General features: G+C 46.2%; 1 long non-coding RNA gene across 1 annotated transcript; it reads left to right on the forward strand.

Annotated features, from left to right (window-relative positions):
* Positions 1-2,113: 2,113 nt before the first annotated feature.
* LOC123002224 (uncharacterized) lies at positions 2,114-10,254 on the forward strand. The gene is made up of 3 exons (XR_006411916.3): positions 2,114-2,176; positions 4,623-4,796; positions 6,022-10,254. It is a non-coding gene; the product is annotated as an uncharacterized LOC123002224 (long non-coding RNA).
* Positions 10,255-11,393: the final 1,139 nt, after the last annotated feature.

The raw sequence follows: 11,393 nt of genomic DNA on the forward strand, positions 1-11,393 counted from the left end.
AAAAGGCAGTAATAAAATACACAAATATCCAATAAATTATGCACATATAAACAGCAGCAACAAATACACAGATATATATGTGTGTCATGCGCATTTAATACACATTCAATATGTGTGTAATATAATATATAAGTATTGTATATAAATGCATTATATATATACATGTATATACTGCTATTCCTACAGTATCTTCTAAAGGACATACACTATTGACCCCATTTTTTTGGGTGGACGGTTGAGATCTACCCATATGAAGCCAAGTCCGCAAATAGGGGCACCTGGTCCCTACCATGCCAGCCTGCCCTACATTCATTCTCCTTGAATCACCCTTTGGAGTGAGAATAAAAAGCTCCCACAATCTTAGGACGAGACTGTTTGTTCCGCAGTCATGGCAACAAGGAGCCATCACAACGTCTTTCAAACCTGTTCAATCCATCACGGACCACAAACCAACCAATCTCTGAAAGCCGGCCAGCTGGGAGTGGAGGCTCTGCAAGGCACCCACGTCCCGGTGCCAAGTAACTTACAATGGTGCCACCTGGGGCTGCTTGTCAGCTCCGAGCATGTGCCCATCCCTCAGCCGCATGCTTCCCCAAAACCCTCTAGTGAGAGGTCAGCGGTCTGGCTCTGCCTGGCAGGGCTGTCCTTGCAAAGAGAAGACCTCATCTCTGTGTTGCAGATACTGAGAGCTGACCTCTCCATCCTGGGGCAGGTGGAAACTCATCCAGCTGGAAGGGACGTCCCCATGGAACTCGGCTTGAGTCCTTCACGGGTGTGGACAGACCCTCCCACCCTGTGCTTCTGGGAAAGAGAGAATGCTTCCTGAATCGAGCAGCAGAGAGATAGAGACCGTATCTGAGCAAAGTCTGTGAACGGGGTGAGCAAGGGGACCCTCGTGCCGCACCTACTAGCGAGTTTGGGACAGGTCTGTGAATCACTCCCTGTGAACGCCTGATTCTTTGGAAGTTCACCTGCATGCCTTGGCCACGTCGCCCATTCCATTTTATGTCTACTATTAAAGCATGTCCTGACGTCTATGTACATCCTGGGAACCGATTCATTGTTTTGTGGTTAAATACAAATAACACAAACCATACCGTTTGCATTGATTGGTGGCATGCCGTAACAAGGCACCACAGAAACGTGTCCTCTCCCAGTTCTGGAGACCAAAAGTCAGAAATCAACAATGTGGGCAGGGCTGGTTCCTTCTGGAGGCTCCAGGGGAGAATGTGTTCCATGCCCCTCTCCCAGTCCTGGTGGCGGCTGGCTGTCCTTCGTGTTCCCTGCTCTGTGCCTGCATCATCCAATCTCCGCTTGTCTTTATATGGCATTCTGCCTGTGTGTGCATGTGTGAGCTCAGATTCTCCACTTTTGTTCATTTTAATTTTTTTTTACATAATTTCTACACCCAACGTGGGGCTCAAACTCCTAAGTCAAAGACCAAGAGTTGCCTGCTCCGCTGACTGAGCCAGCCCAGTGGCCTCAGATTCTCCACTTTAATAAGGATACCAGTCCTATTGGATTAGACTCCCATCCTCTCTAAGTATGACTTAATTATCTCTGCGATGGCCCTCATTCCAAATAAGGTTGTGTTCTAAGGTGTGGGTGTTAGGATTTCAACATAGGAATTTGAAGAGGACACAACGCAACTGATAAAACCATTGTAACCACATTGGAGGGCACCATCCCATGGCATTTCATGCATCCACCATGTCGTGCAACCACCACCTCTAGCTCCAAGACCTTCTCATCCTCCCAAGCGGAGACCCCGTCCCCATTAGGTTCTTATTCTCCATTCTGTCCACCCTGAAGCGCCTGACAAATGGTGGCCTGTTTTCTGGCTTTACATTTAACAGCTGGCTACCGTGGGCGTTCATAAATCCTTGTAGGCGAAGACACTTTCGAAGGAATGCCTGAGCCCGCCAAGATGGTGCCGATGTCTTATCAGGTTTGGAACGGCACCGTCTCTCTTCTTCTGTCTGCATAAAGGGCACACGGGAGCTTAGATGATCTCATTCTGGGGCGGTTTAGTATTTTGACCAATCATCTGACCACATGACAGGGCAGGCGCTTCGAGCTCCCCGATTAAAACCAGCTGAAGACAAGCCAGTCCATTCCCTTGATGAGGAGGAGATGAACATACGTGATCAAGGGGATGAGTTGTAGGCATAATAAGGTAAGACGAATGGGAAGCCTGGGGGTGATGCGGTCAGGGTTTTGTTTTGAGGGAGCTAAAAAGGTAAGAGTGAAGGCTTGGTTAAAGTCAGGGATGGTCTTGAGAGTTTTGTGCATATAAGGAATGTCCTCCAAGCTAAAAGTGGACGATTATCATCTCTAAGTATCTGCCCTGCCTTCTTCTGGTCTGATGGTGGGGTTGCAAGGAGGAGGATCCCGTCTCCATCCCTCCTGCGTCTGGAGCCCTAGCAGGATCTGACCTATTTGTGCTGAATGAGCGAACAGACTCAAGGCAACGCCATGGCATAGACAAGCCTGGCTGCTTCCAAAAATCTTTAGGCTCCAACACATTTCATCGGAAGCTGAGGGTTTGCCTTATGTTCTGCTCCGTGAACGTCTAGGAAACAAAGACGAGACTCAGATTTCCTTGACCACCAAATCAAAACAGGGAAGTTGCAAAGGGATTGTTTTGTATTTCTACCACGCTCTTCTGTTTCGTTGCCGGGCTTCACTGCAAGAATACCGGTGTTTTCTCTCGCTTTGAGCTCGGTGTTGGGTTTGATGATGAAGTCAGGTGAGCGCTGAAGCATGAACGTGCTTTAATAGGCTATCACAGAGTTCAGTTGACGATTTGGTAGATTTAACAGTGCGGTGATGGAAATTGCATTTATGGAACAATTACCAGGTGCCCGGCACAGGGAAGGTTAAGGAACACCATTATTAAGTAAGATGGAAGCATCATCGTCAAGACTGTACCAACCCTTTGTCTACGAGGGGAAGCTCCGCCATGCTCAGAATCATTGGAAGGGCATTACAATAAGGGCACCCACATCAAGGGAACTTGTCAGTTCCTGTAACCAAAACAGAATAAAACAATACATCGAATGTTTAAAAATACAATAGAAGAAAAGGAAGAAAAGAAAACCATCTTAGATCTCTTTAAGGAACAATTTCTTGCCACACCGAATTCTACTCATTGGAAGAGAAACCACACAATGATCCCCATCGATGGTCCTTTTTATGATTTCCTTTAACCAGTGCCAGGATTTTTTTAAAAGTTTTGGATGGCACCCCGTACAATTAAATTCCATTTCACAAACCCAGTGCCATGTCATCAATGAGTTAATGAATATCACTGGAAGACGGCCCCAGTGTTTGAAGACTTCCTCACAGCCCCAGAGGGATCCATAATTTGGGAATATGAACCGATCCCCTTCTAAATTAGGTCAATGGAATTTCTTCTGGTGAAGTCTGGTCAAGCTGTTGAGTCAAATTTTTTGGCGGCAAACTTGCCATGTCTGTGTTTCATCATTCTTTTCTTTCGATGTGATTTTTTTTGAGTTCTTTATAAATTAAAGCACGACTTGAAAGTTCAGATGAGGTAAAATAAATATGGCGGTCCTAAGTTTCCACCGTAACCAAGCAAGAGGTGTTTCTTATTTACGTGGGTGTGGTTAAACCAGAGCTCTCTGTGGACGAGAGGCAAACTCACTCCCAAATGCATCCACTTTTGTCAGTTTATATATAGTACACTTAAAAATATTTTTGTATTGTCTTGAGAAGAAGACCACCCCAGTCAAAAGACTACTCATAAAAAGGGAAAAAAATAATCCGAGACGTGCCATGCAAAATTCCATTCCCCACGACAGCTGGCTTGTCAGCAAAGCAAACCTAAAAAAAAAAGAAAAGAAAAAGAAAAATGGTAGCTGGGAAAATGCATTGTTGGCTCGACTTCCTTTGTTTTGAAAGGAAAACTAATTTAGAAACCACATGTCACCTTTTTTGGGGGATACTAAGAAATGGTAAGAGTGTAAAACAAATGTTAATATGGAGATGATTGGAGGAGGAGGAGGCCACCTGTGTTCCATTTGGCTCCAAGGGAAGGGCCAGGACTGGGGAGGGGCTGGTGATTTATAAGGTTCCACTTTCTCGTAGAAAGCTCACATTGTTGTCTTCAGTGCTTTCTTGCTCGGACAGGTGAGCAAGCCCAAATTCAGGTAAGCGGTAAACTCAAGAGTTGACCTGGACATGTCTAATGGCAACACAGGGGTTTGCCTGCTGCCTCAGGAAACTGAAGCAACACTTTATTTAACGTGAAAAAAAAAAAATGGTATGCACGCAGCCGTGCCCAGAAACATAAATGTGACCCAGTGAGCGCAAGGAATCCCGAACCAATCTCCCGTTCTGGAAGCACCTTTCATACAATGAATGGCTTCCTCTTTCTCTGGCAGACCACCTTCTGGAAAAGCGGAAAGACAAGATGTTCCCTCGTATGTCACAGAGGTGTCCGATGTGGACACGCCGTGGGTCTGGTTGACTGGGTTGGAGGTTTGCCCTGGGTGTGGACATCCTAAACCGAGAAAGGTTGGGGAAAATACAGAAATGGCTCGTAAGCTACTGCCCGCGTCGGTACTTAGAAACAAGTCAATGTGTCTCATTTGTTCCAGACATTCCACCGCCCAAACGATGAAGTTCAGCCCGCCTTCGCTGAGTCAGGAACTGGGGGATCTCTTGATCCACCTACCTGGCAACGTTGTCCTAAGCGATGGAGAGACGCCGGAGCAAAGGGATTTGTGGAAGTCTCGCATCTATTTTAGAAGACGCGTAAAATGAGACGGAGGGTAAGGGAAGCGGGGAGAAGTCATCAGAGCTGCACGCATCTGGTTTTGATTGGGGCCGTGTTTTTATGTTCACCGTGCAGCTTTCATTTTGCGAGGGGCTGGCGGGTGAAGCCATGTCGGGGTTGCAACCTCGTTCCCCATGGGCAGCGTGCTGGCTGCCATCCCTGAGACCGTGTCCCATGCTTTTATGAAAACACACGCACAACAGCAAAGTCCCGTCACCTGGTGTTTGCAGAGCCTTGCACAAATCCTTTGTCGTGGTGCACATGTGTTTGGGGTGGCTAAGGGACCAGGGTCTCGGCGGGGCAGGATGGAGCTTGGAAGAATGCCAGGATCGCCCCCCACACCCTCGCCCCTGGCGCTATTCAGTAAGTCGGTCCCGTGCATTGTATGGGCTGGTCAAAAGGTCAGTGAAGTACAAAGAACAAAGCAGAGATTTTTCTTTTTCGGTTCACATTGTATCCGGAATCACGACTTATTTGCAGGAGTGAGACTTGATTTTCTTGGTCTTCCCAGGCCAGGAAGACACACAAGGCGCTGGTGTGAAGGGAGACAGCGGTGCTGTTGGTGGGGATGTCCCTGCAGGTGCAGGGACTTCGGAGGAAGCAAGTCGAGTTCAGCCACAAAAAAAGAAAAAAGGAAAAAAAAAAAAAGGCGTAGAAATAGGAGGGATTATCTGTCCTTCCTTTGAAGGCAGGATTCACCCTAAGCAACACTTTCTTCTATGCTTCCAAATCCTGCTTCCTGTATTTACGAGCCAGGCTGCTAGCTGCAAAGACGTTTGGCATTTTTTATAACTTTTTGGTGACTTTTTTTTTAAAATCACTTTGTGCTGACCTTTATCTATTTTTTTTTTTTTTAATTCCTTAGGGGCTTTATTCCTTGACGTGAATATGGCTACGGAAAGTTTCTGTTCAAATGTTCTCATTTGTTTTATTGTTTCCACGTCTTTGCTCCGAGCTTCTCCCCCGTGAAAGGCTCTCTCTGTGATTACTTTCAGACCCTTGCAAGGGGCAAGGACCTTGATGATTTTCAGCCCAACCTTAAGAGTTCAAATTGACAAAGAGGAGAGATTTTTCAGTCTATTGCTATTGGTTAGACTTGACACTGGTTCCCAATTCCGTCATGTGTGTTTATTTCCTACTTTCTATTAACTGCCTGTTTCCTTGGCTTCTGTTGACCCTAACGAGGTTTATGTTTTTAACAATCCCCCCTTTTCTTGCAGGGGAAGCTGTGTTTTCGTGTGCATTATTTCCGCGATGAGGTGTCGATGGTACATGCATCGTGACCCGAGCAGACCACGAACGAAGCCACGTGATTCCCCTCTCGTGGAAGAAAAGACCTGTGTTCACAGAGACTTGCATGTGTGTATCCCAATCATTCCCAGCCTGGTTGCGATCTCCACCGTGCTCGTCGCGCTTCGATGCGTCATGATATTTTATTGCTGCTGGATGAGGGGATGAGGTCAACGTTCATGTGGGCTGATGCTCTGGCTATTCCCGGCCGCTGCTCACGGACACCTGTCCCCCTCCATCTCCCTTCCTCTGATGTGGAGACTTGCCTTGGGCAATCACAACGAGACGGGGGTCCATGAGAGCAAACACTCTCCGTGTATTTCCTCCGGACTCGAGAGGCTGTGCTCTGTGCAGAATGTCAGGTAGCCTGCGATGCCCCTTCCGGGCCCTGCACACACGCTGTCCCCATTTCCAGCTCCTCCTAGTCTCGCAGACACAGCCTCTCCAGGTCCCGCCGGCCGCTTGGGAGGGGACCTGCGTTTCTCACTCTGGCTGTTGGAAGAGAGTCTCCTCTGTGTTTGGACGTCTGCTGCCATGTTCCTGAGATGCCTTTGGTTGGGCGTTTATGTTTCGTACCATGCATTTTGAGTCGGACAAGGAAAGTCTTTCATGAACCTTGGAAAACCGAGCCGTCATTGTTTCTTCAGCTATGACTCAGCCCTATGTTTCCAAAAACACTCCTTCCTTCCCAGGTGTTGGAAACATGTCATCCTTTCCTCTGTAACTTTGACACTTGTTGTATTTACCATTTTGTCTATACTTCCCAGAGCTCAGAATGACCCCCCCCCCCAACCAGCTTCCCCATTGCTTTCTTTTGTTGTTTTGTTTTAATGAGTCCTCGGGGTCATTTCAACAAATAGCTGTACATACATGTGTGCACAACAATTTTATTCTTTCTGAAATCTGCTTGGGTTTTTTTTGTTTTTTGTTTTGTTTTCAGAAGACCCTGCTTCACGTTCAACATGACTTCAGCATCTCTTTACATCTCAAACCCTTTAAAAATCAGGGCTTCACATTCTCATTTGGATCGCCATGGTATCATCTGAGTTTTTTGAGGGGGACACATCCGCATTTTGCTGAGGCTGTGGCGTCTGAATCATTGCAAAATATTTCGTCGTGGGGGTTAGCAAAGCTGCAAGAAGTACTATCAACCAGGCGTGAGGGTCAAGCATCTCAAAGAGCCTGTTTAATTTTGTCTTTAGAAACTGCACAACCCCAGGAATCGGTGGAACAGCAGTGGATCTCTCCCGGGGCTGGGAGTGCACGGATGCCTGCGTAGCTGAGACACAGACCTGAAGCCCTGCACGGCAGATTGGGGGAGATGCAGGTGGGCAGCATTCCAGAACCCACCCCTCCTGCAGGTGCACATGTTGCCGTGGCCACGGTGAGCTGCCCGGGCTCCCGGCCGCCCGGTGTTTGGCCCTTCTGGTTCCTTCCACACTGCCAGCCCTGCTGTGACCAATTCCAGCGTCTACAAGAATGATGGCCCCTAAGAGCAAGGCATAGAAGTAACTGATGGACCAAGCGTTCGGTGATTTCCCCAGGAGGCAACCCGTCTGTGAGAACTCTCGTGCCGGATTCATGCACACCTTGGAGGCCTTTGAAGAAAACTGCATTGCAATGCAGCTGTCTTCCCCAGGAGTGACGGTGAGGGGTGGCATGTTCTCAGGACATCCCTCAATCTGGGCTGACCGTTCAGCCATGTGGCTCGAGCCATGAGATCCATCAGTCACACCACAGGGGCAGCTCAGGGGCACCCATGGAAGCTGAAAGTGGACTCGGTATGCAAACCCTTAGAGACAAAATCCACCCTTGTGCACACACTCCAAAGGCAAAGAGCAATCCCAGTGTTGGAGACTTTGCAAAGAACAGGCGGCAGGGTCCCCGGGTCCCCAGACACAGGAGCTGTATGTCTACAGCTGCTCTCCAAGCAGATCTGCATTTGGGGGACTCCGTGGCGCCCCGCGCCCTCCCCTCCAGCAAGACTGCAGTCCTCCATTCTGAAGACACTGGACAGCCAACAAAGTCTTTCCTCTTGCCAACTGTAGTCTCTGCAAATTATGCTCTCAGGAGAACTGCTGGCCGGCGCTGTGTGTCTACTAAAGGATCAGTGGTTTGCCTCCCCCTGCCCCCCAACAAAAATGGCAACAAAAAGAAATGAAGTATTGCTGCACTCAACAATTTGGATGTCATAGGGAGTGAACGGAGCCAATCCTGAAAGCTTACATGCTGCATGAATCCAGCAATAGAACGTCCCAGAAATGACAGAATGATGGAGCGAGAGAGTGGACTGGTGGTTGCCAGGTCTTACAATAGGTCTCTGCAGGTGGGAGGGAAGTGGGCTTAGCTCGAAAAGAGCAGAGTAGGGCATGCAGGTGATGGAATGCTCTGTGTCTGGATAGTAACAAAGTCAATGTCCTCGTTGTGAGGTGGTTTTGCAGGATGTTGCCATTGAGGGGACTAGAGGAAGGATACAGGGATCTTTGGTATCCCTCCTTACAGCTGCGTCTGAATCTGAAATTGTCTCAAACTTAGAAATTTAATTAAAATTAAAAAGTTAAATGAAAAAGTATGCCTCCATCCAACTGTCCTTCCTTCTCAATATGCAAATTGATATTAGGAAATTTTTTTGCCTACAAAGGCTGGCTTTCCAGCAGGAATGTGTTGAAGGGGATTCATGCACACAGAAAATAATTCAAGAGGCCAAGTGGAGGAATGATGCTAGAATTCTAGCAGGTGTCTACCCGTCTCCTGGAGCTTTGGATGTCTTGCATCCATGCAGTTGTGAGCCCCCAGTGTGAACACGTTGATGGGATGTGAAGTGCTATGTGAACATAGCTCAATATGAATTCGCTCAGAGCCCCAGCAGGAGCCAACTGCACCTCAGTCTTCATGGAATAGAGAACGTGGTTAATTAGGACAGAAATCACAAGCCGGTGAGACATGAGCAATGCTCAAGTTATATATTGGAGATTTTACGAGATCCTCTTAGGGATTATCTCACTTTGGCATGAGGAGGCAGATTGCTAATTTATGATGACCATCCTTTTGCCTTTGGATAATAGACATTAACACACCAGGGCTCTGATCTCGTCTTCCGTGCCTTAAGAAGTCGTAGCCGGCACAGCCTTCCCATCAGTTTTGTCAACTCCGGAAGGACAGACGGCCCTTGCAAGTTGCTTCCCCCGGCACTGAGCACGTCCCCTGCATTTGTCCCAGGATACCAGGTTGGGTGTGGACTTGAGTACAGACAGTCTGGTTCTGTTCGACAGAGTGGAGATTCTTTAGAGAACCCATTTGCAAGTCTATTAAATAGTAAGTATTTTTAGAGTTTTCCATCTTCCCTAGAAAAAACACCATGCATGTGTCACAGTGATCATCACGTTCGCCCCTTATCGGCTGGAGGCTGGCCAGGCCAAGCCACGTAGTTCTGCTCTCAAACAGGTTGTTTAGACAACCCTCGGGCAAACCGTGACTCCGTGGCCGCCGATTTTAAGGAGAGCTGGGTGCAACGTGTTTACCCACGGTGATGTGGGAGCACAAGAATAAAGGCAAGCTGAGAATCATTAACTCCGTGCCACCTGGAAAGTGTTACCTGTGGGGAGGAAAATTACATAACAATGCATTTGTCAAAAACAACAAGTTCCTTCAAGGGTTTCAGCAAGGGGAGCCCTATAATGCAAGGTGGTGTTCCTTAGGATTTAAGATAGCATTGTGCTTTCTCCCTGTCAGGTATCCCCTCTAACCTATGAGAGCTTTTGTTGCCACACGGCCTGGATTGTGCAGAATCAGCTGCTTCTTAGCGTCTTTCAGGATGAACACTCGTGGGTGAGCAGGGATATGCATGCTTTCCGGAAACTCTGGGTTTTTTCTACCCAATCTGTGTGCCCACGTTGTCCTTGCTGCGTGCCCCATACGTATCATGGGGTCTGCCCCATCCCCCCCATCCCCACGCGTCGTACCTTCTGAAGTCTAAGATTGCAAAAGTAGAAGTTGAAACCGAACATGAAAACATGATTCACGTTCTGAGAATCTAAATTGCATAAACATTTTCCTGGTTGTCCTCTGATGTTAGGCAGTGATGGGCTGGTGCCTCCAAGCTAAGAAATTAATCAGAAACTGTTTTTCTTCTTCTTCTTCTTCTTCTTCTTCTTCTTCTTCTTCTTCTTCTTCTTCTTCTTCTTCTTCTTCTTCTTCTTCTTCGCAATGGATGAATCACTAAATTCTACCCCTGAAACTAAAAAAAATAAATAAATAAAAATAAAAGAACTGATTTTTTTTGTGTTCTACCAGTTATGTGACCATAAAATTAAAAAACAAACAAAACAAAACAAAAACAAAAACCAAGAAGAAACTTCTGGTTCTTAATATCCTGGTCTGCATCTGCTAATCTCCAAAGCTCCTTCCAACTCCAGGGATACTTGAGAATAATTCTGTCTCTTAAAACATGAGAGAAACAGAAAACAGACACATGTTCTTCCTGTTATCTTTTCCCCCTTTGAAACATTTATGAACGTTTAACGTTCAAGTCATCATACATTTAAGAGGTGCTGCAAAAATAGCATAGGGCGGTCTGTCTCTTGTATGTGGTGTATGTTTTAATCTTTATCAGGGAAGTGTTTACCAATATGCACATTATTTGAATTAGCACATTATTCAAATCAAATTTCATCAATTCCCTTATGCATCTATTGCTCGAATTCCTATAACCACTAACCTTACCTTATACATCACTTCAATCTGTCTTAATCAATGACCAAGATTTGCTATTATGTTATTTTTATTTATCATATTGTATTATAATATATTATATTAATTATATCATATTGTATTACAACTTTATGTTATAATATTATATTATTTTTTCATACGCAACTAATGAACCGTTGAACACTACATCAAAAACTAATGATGTACTATATGCTGGCTAACTGAACATAATAAAAAGATATTATATTATATCATATTAGGAGCATGCTCTTATCTCTGGGGCCCAATGTGAGTCTCTGGATCCCGGCTAGAGTGACCACAATCAGTCCAGCTGATATTTATGCCCTTAGCTCAGGCAACAGTGTTTGTGAGTCTCTGCTCTTAACTGCTGTTGTTTATACAACTGTTCAAAGGTCTGTTGATCTAAACAAATTGGTCCAAACAAATGCCTTTAGCAGTGGTAAGAAGCAGCTGTTCAGGTAGGATATTAGACACACACTTGAAAAATACCAAACTTCTGCAAAAAATCAGCCTCTTGATTTCAAGGCAAAATTGTTGGGATTACCCAGAAAATGCACCAATCTAAGAATGA

Source organism: Ursus arctos, chromosome X (genome assembly GCF_023065955.2).
Source record: "Ursus arctos isolate Adak ecotype North America chromosome X, UrsArc2.0, whole genome shotgun sequence".
NCBI classification, from domain to species: Eukaryota; Metazoa; Chordata; class Mammalia; order Carnivora; family Ursidae; genus Ursus; species Ursus arctos.